Genomic DNA, 15,705 nt, shown 5'->3' on the forward strand with positions numbered 1-15,705 from the left:
GGTTTTTTGAAACAGATACCGATTTTCATGGCGAAAAACCCTTTTTATATTAAATTTTTTAACGCGTGCTTGATTTTTCAAAACTAGTTTCTAAACCCAATAGATGGAATTCTCAACTTTCAAATTATGTATTTCGGTTATACATGAACGATTTAACCGCACATACATACTGTATATAATGAAACTTTACTTTGGGACAATTAATGGTAGTTTTTCTTTCGGAGAACACCATGGACGTTAAGGAATATTAATGATTCCTTTACCTTTAATTTTTATCGTCTCCGTTTCGGTTATTAATTACTCCGTTGACGTATTCATTCGACAGGAGGCCATTTTATTGCACATACTTTACCTAATTAGTAAATGTGTGTGTTGCATTTACAAAACGGTTGGATCTTTTTCCCCCGTATCGATTCGTCTGTGACGTGATATCCACACTAATTTTCGACGATTCGTGACTCTAGTGTTTTGTTTAACCATAACTCCAGAAATGAGGGATATCGTCTGCATTGTAGCATGTTTTGAAATTGGTAGTTTTACAATCGAATTTCAATTGCCTTCCGTTTCGCGCTATTGTTTGCGGAGAAAGTTTGGGAAGTGCTGAAAAAAGGGGAAACCGTTCGGTGTTCAGAAAACTAAAGGGTTAATTGTACTAATTGGTTTAGTCCATAAAGGATATTTCCGCTGCGCTGCAATCAGGAAAATCAATAATTTAACGCAGTTGTTCTTTGAACGTTAGTATGCAAAACCACGGAGGAAGTCAAAGTTGATATAAAAACCTATTTTATGAGGATTCGATAATATTTTTTCCAGTGGGAATTAGAAACTGGGAAAATATGCAGTAATATGGGCGAGAAATAACCTACAAAATATATTTCCTATTTTAAGTGTCATTGTTACTCAATATCTACTGATAGTAAATGACCTGCTAATTCTGTAGGTATTAGAAAAGCATGCAAAGATGAAATCAAGTAGCAGTGACATTTAAGATGACGTACACTGATATGTTGTATCTTACCCACACTCACAACATGTCGGCGGATCGACATTCAAACAGCTAAATCGTTCGCAATGTGAACTATAGTAGGATCATATTCGATGCAAAGTAATAACTCGTTGCTTTTCAAAGGATCCAATGCAGTACGCTTTTAAGGGTTTTAGAAGTCGAATAATTTCTTTATACATTATGAAGGGACGAGGGGATCAGTTCACGTCTGGCACCCTTGTTCCTACAAAAATTTCTTTATTTTCATAAACTATTTATTTTAAATGTAATTTATTATAAATCCAATTTGTTTTTTAAATTCCACATATGTACTACATTTTACCTTTGTACGCGCCACTGTTGTTTACTTGTTTTTTGGTCTGATTTACGATCAAGCTCGCCAGGTTAGTATTTGACGTATAACCGACTCCTTCGTACACTCGATGCACCTGGGCGACTACAGCTACTACCAGAACACAGTGCGTATGCAGCGGTATTTCAGATTTAACATTCAATTTCATTTTAAATTTGAAATGGTTCATCTTACGCCTCCTAAAAATGATGACACGATTTTCCTTTGATAAAAGACCGACAACTTTTTGCTCTACTTTACATCGAATACGATCCTACTATAATAAGTTCGGAATCGGTCTATGTCTGGGGATTGTGCTGACGGATGATGTTAACTGTCTACTAGATATTGCAGGAGTAATTCAATGCTGGACGAGGTATATGGTTCGTAGAGTAGTTAGTGTGACTAATATTAAACGAGAAAATTGGATTGTATTATTTTACAAGTAAAAGAAAAACGGATAACAAATGTTGCATTAAATGTGTACATATTGACGACTTCAACAAAGTTTGCTGCGGGTGGAAGGTACATTTAAAATTAAAAAAACAATTGCTAATAGCTTAAATATTTTTCTTAAAATGCCTGCCTCCTGCCTCAAGGCAAACACGTAATCTTCTTCTAAAATTATACTTTCCTCCATTAAAAATATCAATTTTATTCGTACATTTATAACATTCCGTATAAGAATCAGTGTTTCAAATTATCTGCTGGAGTAGAATAAACTACTATTTTAGAGAGATTTACAAAGTAAACATCGTAGGGATTAAGATCAGGAGAACGCGGTGACCAACCTAACCATCTTATGGAAAAACTTTTGGTGCAGTGTAAAATGAGTAGTGTGCTAGAGCACCATCATACAGATAACATCTATTTTGCCTTATTTTCAATAGAACCTCATCAAGAAGGTTGTTCAAATTGTTTTCTAGAAAAAACTGACACAATCCTTTTAGGCGACATGGCATAATATGGGGTCCTAAAAGGTAATGTCCTATCATACGTATCCATATATGTGTATGCTGCTGGTGAAAGTCGCACGTCTCGAGCATTTTCATCACTCCTGATATGCATATTATGGCCATTAAAAATACCACTTCTTGTAAAAGTTGCATCATCAGAAAACAATGCAAGATCGGAAAAATCCCGATTTGTGTTTAACATTTGCATCATTCTTGGAAAGTCTTAGAATGAAATTATCTGTTCACTGATACTGTAGAAAACATAAAAATATGGAGTATAGGAAATTCGGAGCCTTCATAAATGATTACAAGCCACGTGACCAGTAATTTTGTTTGGAACAGTAATTTTATTTCCTTCATGTTGACCATTAAATTTCGGTAAAATTAAAACAATAAGATCAAGATTACATTAAAAGACAACGTTCTGTTTATGCAACGGTTTGTCATTATTCATTGTAAACGAACCATTAATATTAGTGCCGCCAAGATTAAGGGATTTTTCGTTACTAAAACCAGTTCTGCAATGTTGATTGCCTAAGGTCGCTGGTCACGTGGCTTGTAAAGATTTATGAAGGTTCTGTACTAGATATAATAGAAAAAGGGCAGGTATCTCTACATTACCACCATACCATCAATGGATTAAATTGATATTTACTTCGAAACGTGACTATATATTAGCATAGGTCGTGTGCCAAATTTGAAAAAAAATATCTTCAATGTTTAGGAAAAATTTGTATTTTTACTTTTTTTATTTCAACTGTAGGTAAATTAGGTCTAGGTAAATTAGGTTCAAATAGTTTATTTTGACCTCTAGTTCCAGCGTATATGTTCGGCTACTTTAGAATCACCCTGTATAATTGCAAATTAATGTTCACTCAATGTAGACATTTGTATAAATGTTTCTTGTGATTCACATTGAAATTCCGCTAGCAGCAACTTTTGCTACTTATTAATAAACTGATTAGGCCCGTATTATGTGCTCTACATCAATTTTGTACATATTTTATTATAACATTATGTTTTTTTTATAATAATTGTTTTCCGTAATAAAGTCTGATGTTAAACAAACAAATTCTTCCTTCCAGAAGTTTTGGTCTTTTATAATGGCTGTTATTGGTAAATATTTTCATTACTCATTAATTGTGTTATTGTTATGCATAGATAACACATATGTTGCTAAAAATACTCCTCTCCAAGGCAATTCTGATAGAGCTACAAAAAAGTACGATGAAAAATATCGTGGATGTTCCATATTCTATACAACATACATACTATCGATTGTAAGATCTTAGAATTCAAACGTATGTAGACGTATAGAATGTATTTGAAATAAGATTAGGGTAACCTCCTCATTATAAAGGGATATTTACTTGATATGAAGACGTAGAATAGCAAAACTAAAGGAATATATCTTCTTTCAGAAAAGATATGTAAATTGATTTCTTGCGTTCGCCTAACCAATTTATATAGGAAAAATAGGAGGTTGGAAAGAAATCTATCTCACGAGATACCATTTTCGAATAAGAATCCATCGACGAGACAAAAAAATTCACATCAGTTACAGAAAGAGGTAATTAAAATTTTAGTGAATAATGATTTTTTTTGGATTAACCATCGTCGCCATATGTAATTTTTCACAATATTGTAAATAGTATTGTTTCCTATAATTTTCAATCTAGTGCTTTAAGAATCTACTGGAAGTAAATACAGAGTGTTTTCAAATTGGAGGAGATATTATTTGAGGAGCAAATAAATTTAGCTGCGAAAATTCTATTGGCAGAAATTCTCCCGCAGACAAAAAACTATAGTTATCATTGTATTTAATATTCACTTTCTAAATTTATTTTACATTATTCTTTTTATTTATATTTTACATTTATAATTTTAATTGAAGAAAACAATTTGGAAAATTTTGAATTATCAATCGTAATCTATTTTTCCTAACCTCTACTTATACTTACTAATTTACAAACTTTAATTCTTATTTTAACTCACGGTTATTAGTCTCTTATTTGTGTCCTCTTGTTTACTTTTAGTCTTTCTTTAGCCACCCTGTATCTTGTTTTTTCCTGGTCAGTTCTTGAGTCACTGGGTACGTTGTAAATATACCGTGCAATAGTCTACGTCTTGATATTCCAGTCCGATCAACTGATTTTCGTCGAGATTTTTCTTGATAAATTTCTTGATGACCTTTTTTGTGTCTTCTACAATCACTATCTACTCGATTCACTTTGATTTATAAATTCACTGCTTTGACATTTCATAGGTTATTTTTAATTACAATCAAATTTACTGATTTATATTTTTATAGAGCAAGGTTTCAATTTACATGGCTCTAACTCGTATGAAACTCTACTCAAGCGCCACCCACTTCTGTCAGTCCTTATTTATACCAAACAAATGACTATCAGATACTTTCTGGACTATATTCACAAATTGTAGGTTTATGCAAACACTGTCATTAAATGTAGGTAGGGTTCTTTCTCATTTTACGAGCTTTTTTTGGATATACGACTTTCTGTATTCCGAAGTTTTTGTGAGTTCAGTTTCTCACTTTTGCTTCTTAATAATTAACACTTTTACAAATACTGTCCTTATAACTACTTTTTAACAATAATTCTTGCTATATTCCCATATTCCTTTATTTTATTAAACATTTTCATAGTTTCATAGTATGTCACGCTCAGTAAAATTTGTAATTTTTTTAGATTTATTGCGAAGTACCAAAGTATTCTTCACTGAAATGATGCATTGAAAAGTCATTTTAGTTATTTTGATATGGAAATTTGGTTACTACCTACTGTGTTGTAATTTTTTTTTTAAATTCTGTCATCTTTGTAAAAATTAAATTCAATTTTGTATTTGTGTGAAGTTCTGTGCCTCTAAACAAAATTAATATCCTTTTTGTGTACAAAAAAAAATTGTATTCATCGCTGGCCGTCAAATACTAATTTATTTATTTTTTTTCAAAATAAACTTTATTATATTTTTATGCATTAGCATATTTTATTCATGTGCATATGATTTTTGTATATATTTTATTTTCTGGATGTTAAATTTTGTTATTTTGGTTTCGGTTTGATTTTGTCGTTTTTTCAAGAAAAAAAATTTGGTTGTATGAATTTGTTCAGTAATAAAGAATATTGTGAAAGACAAGTGATAAAATCTGTCTATTCTTTAGTGATGTAGAGTAGACCCAACTAATAATAATACTAGTATGCAAACGTAGGTATTGTTAAAAGGGATTTCCTTGGAAAAATTGTTTTTTTTATTAGCTTCAACAATCTTAATTATAATTTTCGTATAGTTCGCTCATATATATCTAGGTGCTTGTTCTGTGGCTGTGAAAATGTGAACCAGTATTTTCATCAAAAACATTTTCAGTTGAGAGAATTTTATTAGCGCAAAGCAAACGTTGGCTTTTTGGCTATCGCCGGTTATACGACCCTTGTTTCCTTTAATATTTACAATCTCGTCTAGAAAGGGAACAAATTCCAGGGTAGTATCTGGGACCGTTGAATAAAACTGCTCAAAAACCTTCAATACTGAATATTTAACGACAGCCCCTTTGTGACAAATAAATTTTATTACTCGCTTATTTGCAGCACTGGGGAATAAGGTCAAGTTGTTTGCCGGAGTGACATTTTTAAAATGTTAATTATGTGTCTTTAATATGACGTATAGGAACGTGGTAGCAGTATAATTATTATAGACAGTGAATTATAAATGTGTACATATATTTTAACTATGGGTATAATTCGAGATTTGATAAGTGTTGTGAAAGTTATTTTTCAAAATTACAAACATTTACGGGTATTTTTTTTAAATCAATCCAACCACATGGACATTTTGAGAACTACTGTCCACATGAAAGGCAATCATTTGTACATGCGCACCAACGAATTGTGAGTTTGCCAAGTAATTTGGCAAAAAAGCTTAGAATGAATACTCAATCTTTCCATTGCATACTTCTAGTTTAGAAAATGGTTACTATTTACTGTCCGTTAAGGCTGTCATTTTGTTCCTTTCTGTATGGACACGACAAAAGTTAATACTTCATTTGTTTTCATAGTAGAGACATAACCTCTAACTGGGGCACAAAAATTAATTAAAAAAATATGTTGCAATACAGAAATAACAAATATTAAATTTAAAATGAGAAATACGTGTTTTGATTCTACTCAAATGCTTTAAATAAAATAAAACACTTCGCACTAGTACAAAATAATTTTGAAAGCGTTGCCTTTTTATCTCAATGCTCATCTCGAAAATTATGTGTGAACTGTATGAGATGAAGAGGCCTTTATCATATTTATCATGAAGACATTACACATTTTTTTAAAGTATCGTCTAAAAATGCTTATTTATTTATTTATTTTAAATCACGTAAAATGTTACAGTTTAATAGTTCTATGTAACGCTGGCAACACTGCATAGTTGATCTCCCGTTCAGAAGCGGTTTTTAATAAGTTTCCTGTAAAAGATCATGCATACTTATTTTCTATTTGTCTATTTTTATTCCTAATTTTGTTGTCTAGTTATAAGTTACTCACATTATAAGGTTTTCAATTGTTTTGTACAAATACATAGAAGAAATTTATCTTATGTGGTACATGAATAGAAATATTCACGTAAGAACCTTCACTGGTGGTTTATACCAAAAATGAATTAATGCCCACAAATGATTAAAAACTACTACAAACGTTTAAGGAAATCCACCAAAGGTAGAGGCGATGAAAGTTGCAAATGTTTTTAAATTCATCATTTAGTTAACTTGATGATCATTCATTCCACCACATAACATACGGGTTGGATTTGGTATATGGTTGGTAGACGAGTTGTAAGTGTCAGCTGACAGCAAAATAAATAAGAAATGCGTGATTTATATAAATTAAATTTTGATATATTGATATCGCCTCGTACATCATTCGCTTGTGCGCTGTACGCATTGCGCTACCTTTTCACGTAACAGGCGATTACGAATACTGAAATCCGATTTTAGTATTAACGTTTTTGTGATAGTTTTTACATTAGTTTTTAAATTGTCAAAAATGCCTTGTGTGTTTGTGTACTCAGCGTTGATGAATGTCGTTTTAATTTATGGTGAGGCAAGACAACATTTGTGTGATGGTGAAGCATTTGTGTTATAGCGAAGCAAGACAACATTTGTGTTAGTTCGTAGGAACTGGGTAATTTGGGCCAAACGTGTTTACCCGTCGCTAGACAAAATTTCGAACATTTTGTTGTAATATCAGGTATGTCAAATTATTTTATTAATTAAAACCACAAATTAATTTTATTAATTATTAATTAATAACAATAGCGGTAAAATAAGTTGAATTTTCAGATATAAAATTAATAGGTGTTATAAAATTTTATTTATTTCTTTCATTGGGAAAAATTTTTTTTCAATTTTTTGTCCGTTCATTTTTTATCACACTTTGCTGCCGTGTCGGTCGCCGAATGCATGCTTTGTCTTGCGCAATCTCAGGTTTTACAGTGGACCAGTTTTCAGTGCCGTGTAGAAGTGTATTTTTAAATCATTTTCGAACTGTCCTTTTCGATTTTTTTTTACAAAATTGTATATGTAAGAGTCCACTGTCCAACTCAAACTCAAACTCAAACTCCAACTCAAAAGTCAAAATAACTGATGTATCTGCGTTGTCTGTAAATTCACCACATTTTTCTTCTTGCCTTTTCCATAAATCTATTTATCACAATTTCAGAATTACTGGCAGATAACAATTCTTAGATCATCTTGTCGGTCAGAAAGTTGGACACAGGATTTTTGAAGGGGTCGCTTAGATCATCTCACTCTGCCAATACCAATTATGGGGTCCGTAATAAGGGACCCTTTACATTAATTATAAATTATTATCTTGCAGGTATAGTAAACCCGAAATCTATAGATTTATATCCTTACTTATTACGATAACACTGTTTACAACCATATATTATCATTCGTTGACAGTATAAATATCATTCATTGAAAGTATAAATATAAATATAGGTTACAAAAAACATTGCTGTATAATAAAGCGAAGGTTAGGTTAGGTAGCACCAAACGGCACTGCATTAATTTTATTTAAAATTTCTTGTTTTAATTAGTAGCCAGCAGAATATTTCGTGATTTAAACTATCTTGAATATTTTAAAACAGCTTTTCGTATCTGGAACCGGTTTTGAGATATTGTTTGCCCAATACTCCTGGAAAGCACTGTATATTCTTTAACATAGGAGGATTTTTTTCAGTTTTTAATCAAAACGTACTTAATAGTGCTAGCTAAAACACAATGAAAAACTTGTACAATAACGTTATACTAACGGTATGAGCTAGTTCTGCGATTAATTTTTTACATTTCTATGCTGTTACCCAATTAAACATTCAGGAGATAAAAATCTATCTATAGAATTAATGTCACTGTGTAACAAATCTTTCTCTACATTTGGATTATTCAAGCGCTGTAAGTGCAAGGTGGATGTAACTGCTAGAGCAAAAATATTCTGCTGTTGGTTAGCCAATCTTGCAATCATTATTTATTCCTAAAAACATGTTCATTTATTATTCTCGTACACGTTCACATGACTCAGAAATTCTACAAATTGAAATATAAGTACTTCGAAACCTTAGAACTAGTTTTAATTTTTAAATCGTCATTCGGGTTATTCCGACATTTTTGCTGCTCGGTATAATTTTAGTAATATGGCCGAAGAAACTGGCTGTTCACTGACCTTTATTTGACTCATTCCTTGATGAAACATATTCTTCAACAACTGTACATATATGGGAGTTGTTTTTGCTCATTCTTAATTTATTTTTTTGTCTTACCGTAAAAATATATATCCCGTGCATGAAAGAGATGTGGCTATGGTTAGTTTTACATAAAAACCTTTACAGGGACTTATTTGTTGGGACAAAATATACAGGTTGGTTCGTCTTAAATGTCTTCACGTATTTTCAACGTTATTCTTCGAGATATGATAAATATAGGACTAGTTGTATGATTTTTTTTTAAATTCTTTCTAGTGTGTGGTCCATGAAGAAACAGGCATACATTAAAATCTTTTTTGGAAGATATAGTGCGAACATAAAATCTCTTTAACTCGAAATTCGTTAATTTATAAAGTAGAATATTTTTTTTATATAGATTTATTGTTTTAAATTTATCAAATATTTTTTCAATTTAAAAATTTAGGAGACATTAGAAATGTACATGCAAATTTAATCCATTATGCTGTTTTATAATTGACAAATAATAGAATAAATTATTTTCGCAATTTTCGACAGGACTGAACGTATTCACAATTTTAGGCTTAACACAGGCTATGTAGATGTATTAGGTATCCCATACAATGGATATGTTTTTGAAAAGCATTACCAAGAAATCAATTTTTACTTAGTTGATTGTACAGAATTATCTCAGAAACTAAGCGATATAGAAAAAAAAATAAACTAGAAAAGTATCTCTGTTACTAAATATCGTTTGAAAAACGGTGAAAACTTTCCAGATGCATATTTTTGAATAAAATATAGTGACGAAGAGGAAAAAAATACAAGCTTATCCATTTTAAGTGACATATTTGCTTCTAAATTTGGCCCACTTTGAACAGCATCTTGCATATAATTTTCGACAATTTCAAAATGATAAGGATATTTGAACTGTTGAATACTACTATTACTAAATATATCCTTATGTTTATACTGAATTTATGTTCGTGCCACATAATTTTATGGGTATTTAATCATAATATTACATATAGTGTCGCATTGCATGTCAAATAACTCACCTTGTGTGTTGGTAACGTTAATTAATTGACTAAAATATAATTAGTTTAGTGCAGTCGTTGAAAAAAATATATCTCTCAGAATTAACACAATAATGTTTCGTTTGCATAAAGATTAAAACACACATTTTTTATAAATACTACTTTATCACCTGGGTTTATTTTTTCAAGGAAAATTGAAATTTCAAACCGACATGAAAGTGAACTGTCAGAAAGTAGCACGAATTAATTTATTACTGCTTCTTTTCATTTCTTCTACATATAATTCCGTACACGCGAGCCAGAGATTATTTAAAGTGCTTATAATTCGAATATTTTTTATGAAAGGTTTCCACATTATACATTCAGGAGAAAGAAAAAATCGTTCCTCATAAAAAATGCAGGCTATTCCTTTCGAAATAAGGAATTTGTGCTATTTCTGCAAATCGAAGGTTTTATTTCTGGCGAGGTCGGGAGTGAACGTACAAAAAAAAATTCGTGACATTTCCTACTGAATATATCACTTAAGACAGCAACTCTCAGGAAGCTTCTTCACCATATTCATTTACGTTTTTTTTTTTGGAGGAGGTGCAGTCTTAACTTGTTACAACCCCCCCGTTTTTTTTTTTTGTGAAATAAATATCATGAAAATTGTGGTAGATATGTCCTATTCACTTACTTACACTGCAAAAAAAAATCATTCAAATTCACTTAATGATACTCAGTAATGTATCAATTCTTATCCACATTCGATTGAGTGAAATTTTCACTGTATTAGTATGAGTACAAGTAAAATTTTACGACTATTGCAACAGAAGTGAGTGAATTTTACTCAAATCAGAGTTTCTGCTATAAAGTGAGTGACTTTTGACTCTATTCTGGGTAATGAATCCAATTTAGACTTGACTTTTCTCTAAATTTAACTATTTAAGTAATTTTGTACTATGAAAATTTACAAGGGGACAGGCGCTCCAGAACCCCCCCCCCCCCCCTCACTAACTGCCGCTGTTTCTATCTCATGAATATCTGTACTAGTTTTGCACCACTTTATATTCTCTTTAAATTTTAATTTAAATATCATTGTATTAAAATCATAAACTACTAAGCTACCACAATGGTTTTATAGACAACATTTTAGGTCTCGATTAAAGGAATCAAAGAACTGCATTTAAACATAATTTTCACCAAAATAACGCCACACACCACGCCACGAGATGACCTAATGGGCACGATGGGAATAGACAAAGACAACGCACGACAACCATAGATTGGGGGATAGGATCTTTAGAAAAACTGTAATGATGCCAGCATCAAAAGATCATGCTCGTTTTTTAAAAATATGAATAAACATTAAAAAAACCTTCGTAATTAGGTGAAACCCATTGGTAACCATTGTAAACACTTGTAAACCTCTGTCTCAAGACATCCTGACTAAGAATCCGTTGGATTATTTTTTCCATGAAGAAATCCCTAACAGCAATTTCTGTACCAAAAAAATGGTCGTAGTTGGTCATGGCATTGATTTATAATGTGAGTGCTTTCGATGCTTGCTGAACATCTCTTTTACAAAGAGGTTGACTAAAGTCCATCAATAAAATATAAAAGTAACGAGAGTAACCCGTAAGTAGAACATCCCGTACATGATTGCGTCAATTTAATTTTAACTTTAATTAAAAACAGTTCCTAACATTATTTTATGTTTCGTAACCCCTGGAATATTTTCTCGGTAAACTTTTATATTACCTAAACCACGTATTGGTTACCGGAGTTTAGTTTTATTGATTTATGACTGAATGACTACATAAAAAACATGACCGGAGTCTCCGTATTGATATTTCATGAATAATGAATATTTTTGGCACTGCCAACTGAAAAATAAAGATATATCTGCAACAGGAGCGCATTCAGGTGCTATATGTTCATGTGTTTGTTTATGTAGGTACTCGTAGCTTTTCATCATTGACATAGTTTTTTACAACTGTAACAGCTCCGCATTCAGTAAAGCAATCTTTCTATTACAAGTTTTGTAGTAAAATGAGTCAACATTTTTTCACACTCTATATGTCAATACTATCAGTACTGATATTCGCACCACGTATTTTCTCAAAAGCATCAAAACAATCTAGATTAATAGTTCCGTTGTTTTGCTTGTAAATTGCATTTACAATTTTGATTGACTTTGAGATATAAGCGTTAAATTTAAAAATTGTGTTAAATCGTTGTAGTCAGTAGCACCGACTCTCAACTCATTTTATATATTTTATTTTAGTTGTGTTAAAGCATTTATTTATTAAGTTTGGTTAACATATTTGTAATGATTTTAAAGCTATAATGATTAAAACTCAATCATATATACAGTGCGTCTACTTAAGTTGGAACCATATGGAAAACTTTTTTATTATTGTGTTTATGAAAAAAAGTTATTCTTCATAAAAAGCTCTGCATGGTCTAAAATCTAAAATGCAACCTTCAGTTATCTAAATTTCCCAGTCATATACGAGGCATATCAGAAATTATGATTTTTGCTCAAGAGTAAAGTACCTTTATTTTTGACAATACAGAAGATTGTTATAAAGAAAAGTTATTTTGAATTAAAAGTTAATTTCAAACATGCAATTACAGCCATTTAGCATGAAGATTCAGGGTTTGTGATTATTTACGTTTTACATATAAATTATTTATATTTATCTCTCTTATCTGTTAAAAATATGATAACTTTTCCATTTGTTAATGTTTATGAACAACCTTGCAATTGGACTGGGAAATTTTGATAACTGAAGATTGCATTTAGATTTTAGACCATGCAGAACTTTTTGTGAAGAATAACATTTTTTCATAAAACCAATAATAAAAAAGTTTTCCGTATGGTTCCAACTTAAGTAGACATACTGTATATAAATGAAGTTGAATGGTAAGCATTTTCAATATCTTATCCCTTGAAACTTATTTAGAACTTCTGGAATTGACCACTAACATAAAAAGAGGTAAATAGTTGCGGCCGCAGATAGCATATCGTCATTTTTTTGTCCCTTTTTTTTTTGTAGTAAATAGAAAAACTCGCTTCGAAGTGCAATTTTATGTTATCATCAGTTATACTTTAGTTTCCATTAACAAATCTGTCTTTTATTGTTTAAGATTCAAGCAAAATAAGCTAAAGTTTAAATGAAATAATTTATTTTTCTGAATTTTACTTTTAGTTATGCTTTCTTTCTGTGAAATGACTATTTTGTTTGTGGTGTGTATGTCCGCGAGGAAACTGAACCATCAGTACAGTATAGTGTTTCCGATCTCAATTGAAGAACCAAGAGGTTGGCAGTATGTACCAGGTTCGGTCGCTGACGCAGCAACTCGGCATTGAAATATTTGAAAAATTTGTTTCCATATTTATTTAACCGTACCCATATAGAGGCCGAGTTGAAGAATGCGCGCACGGGCCAACGGCGTACACAGACAGCCGAACTGGACGACTGGGCAATAAATCTCAGCTGTTGACAAGTGGTTGACAAATGCACAACAAATGACAAATGCCTAGCAGTGTAGTCCAGCAATGCGGAATTTGGTGTGATTCAGGTAATTTTAATTTTTTATAGGCACCTTCTATTAATCATTTATATTACAATTGCTAAACGGAGAAATAATATTATTACAACATGGCATTTCGGAGACCTTTTGAAACGGAACAAAACGAAATTTACCATCAATATAATAAAATTGTTTGAGGACATGAATAATTAAAATATGTTGTTGGCCAAATGAACATATAATATACATTTTTTACACATTATATACAAATTATTATAATTTTTTACCTTTAGCAAAAAACTTTTGTAGGTATGAAACTCATTAAAGTTTATTGCTAGGCGTTTTTATACATGTTTAACCGACTTCGGAAAGACTAGATATAACAATGATTCCTTATTAATACTAGTATATGGAGCCGCTGAAGAAAACTGTGAATTAACACTTGTAAGCGGACCCAGCCGAGCTATCGAGGGAGTCAGTGGTTCCAAAAATGTCAGTAGACAAAAAAAATATTCTGTTTGAGATAATATTTCTTTCAATCGGGTTTTAGCACCTCAATTACTCTTAAAATATCATACTTAACGTTTTTAATGAAAATTTCAAAATTAGAAACTTATTAAAATAGCACATATACATATGCAGCTGTGTTCTCTCTTAACACATTGTCAAGTTGGCAGTGCTAACAAGGGCCAATAGCAATAACTAATTGCTTAATGCATACGCGCAAATTTTTGCAAATTGTGTCATTCGACGAATTATAATTGAATCATCGAAAAATGGAAACGATCCCTTAATATTTGTAGTACTCTTCAGGATGTTACTTGGGCCCCCCAAAATTCACTATTCCGGCCCTGCCGCGACAACGCGGAGCTTGGCGTGCACACCCTCCATGCTGGACCTCCGCTATTGATCTGGACTATAGCAGCCATTCATGGAGGAGTCCGTAGTTACATTGCGGCTTCGCCGTCTCTCTCTGGCGCGCTGAATCAGCGGTATGCGCGCCTCCCGTATCTCTCGGAGTGAAAGTAATTTTTTCGGTGGCCGCAGTTTTTAGGTTATGGGCCAGGCACGGGCGCGTTGCGAGCAAACAATACTCGCGACGGTGCGGTCAGGCTTAATTATGATGAACGGAAAGCCGTAAGGTAATTCCGCGGAAATGTGTGTACGATGTGAACCTTGTACGGAGAAGCAAATTACTTTGCATGTCGAGGGACATTAAAAAGAGTTGCTGCCGTTTGGAAGGCATCAAGTTTTCCGTTTTCCAACCCTAGCGTGTTCACGAAAATCATAATTAGTATCTAAAGCAGCGCGGATTAAAAATTTTGTCTTTTTTGCGCCACTGGAACACCGATGTTCTGATATAATTACGGAAAATTGGCGTCTGTTGTAGTTCACAGCTTTTAATCTTCGATCGTTAACAGAATCCTAATGTTTAATTTTTCTTTGCTCTAATAGTATACGCTGTTCGTGATATCCGCAAGTTGTGTAATAGAATTTTATAGATTTGATTAACAGTATCCGCATAGATCTACAGTATAACACAAATTACACATCGTGTAACATTTTCAGGTAATCTGAAATTATTTTCTTTAATCGAATAAATAGTCAAGATATAATTCGTTCTTTAAACTGCACATACACCTTTGTCTACGCCCCCACTGGGCAAACTCTCGGACATGGATATACAGGGATGGCCAGAAGCACGGAATAAATTTCATATCTTTTGAATGAGTTATTTTTTTTAAAACATAATAATTAATTTTTCTTCAACCCCCTAACCCCCAGCTACCCTACTTTTTTTTTCAAATGGAAACAAAGGCATGAGGGGGCTCGTTGAAAAGCTTATAGAAAATATATATTTTTTCAATAACAAGGTTTTTAGGTTTGTATAAAACACCTACTTAACAAGTGAAATAAAATTTAATTTTCTTCAGTGTTATCCTCCATGAATTTGCACAGAATAAAATAAAGAATTTGAAACTGTACCTATCGCTGCTAACGCAAAAAAGATATATTTTTTATGTTGCGTTTTTTTGGCACCTCTTACTTGCCAGGCTTTCTGGTTAATTTTTCGCTTTAGTTGTAAATTGGAGTTCGAAACGTTACTATTGTGTCAAAATCAAGTTA

Source organism: Anoplophora glabripennis, unplaced genomic scaffold, assembly GCF_000390285.2.
Source record: "Anoplophora glabripennis isolate ALB-LARVAE unplaced genomic scaffold, Agla_2.0 scaffold273, whole genome shotgun sequence".
In the NCBI taxonomy this organism is placed as follows: Eukaryota; Metazoa; Arthropoda; class Insecta; order Coleoptera; family Cerambycidae; genus Anoplophora; species Anoplophora glabripennis.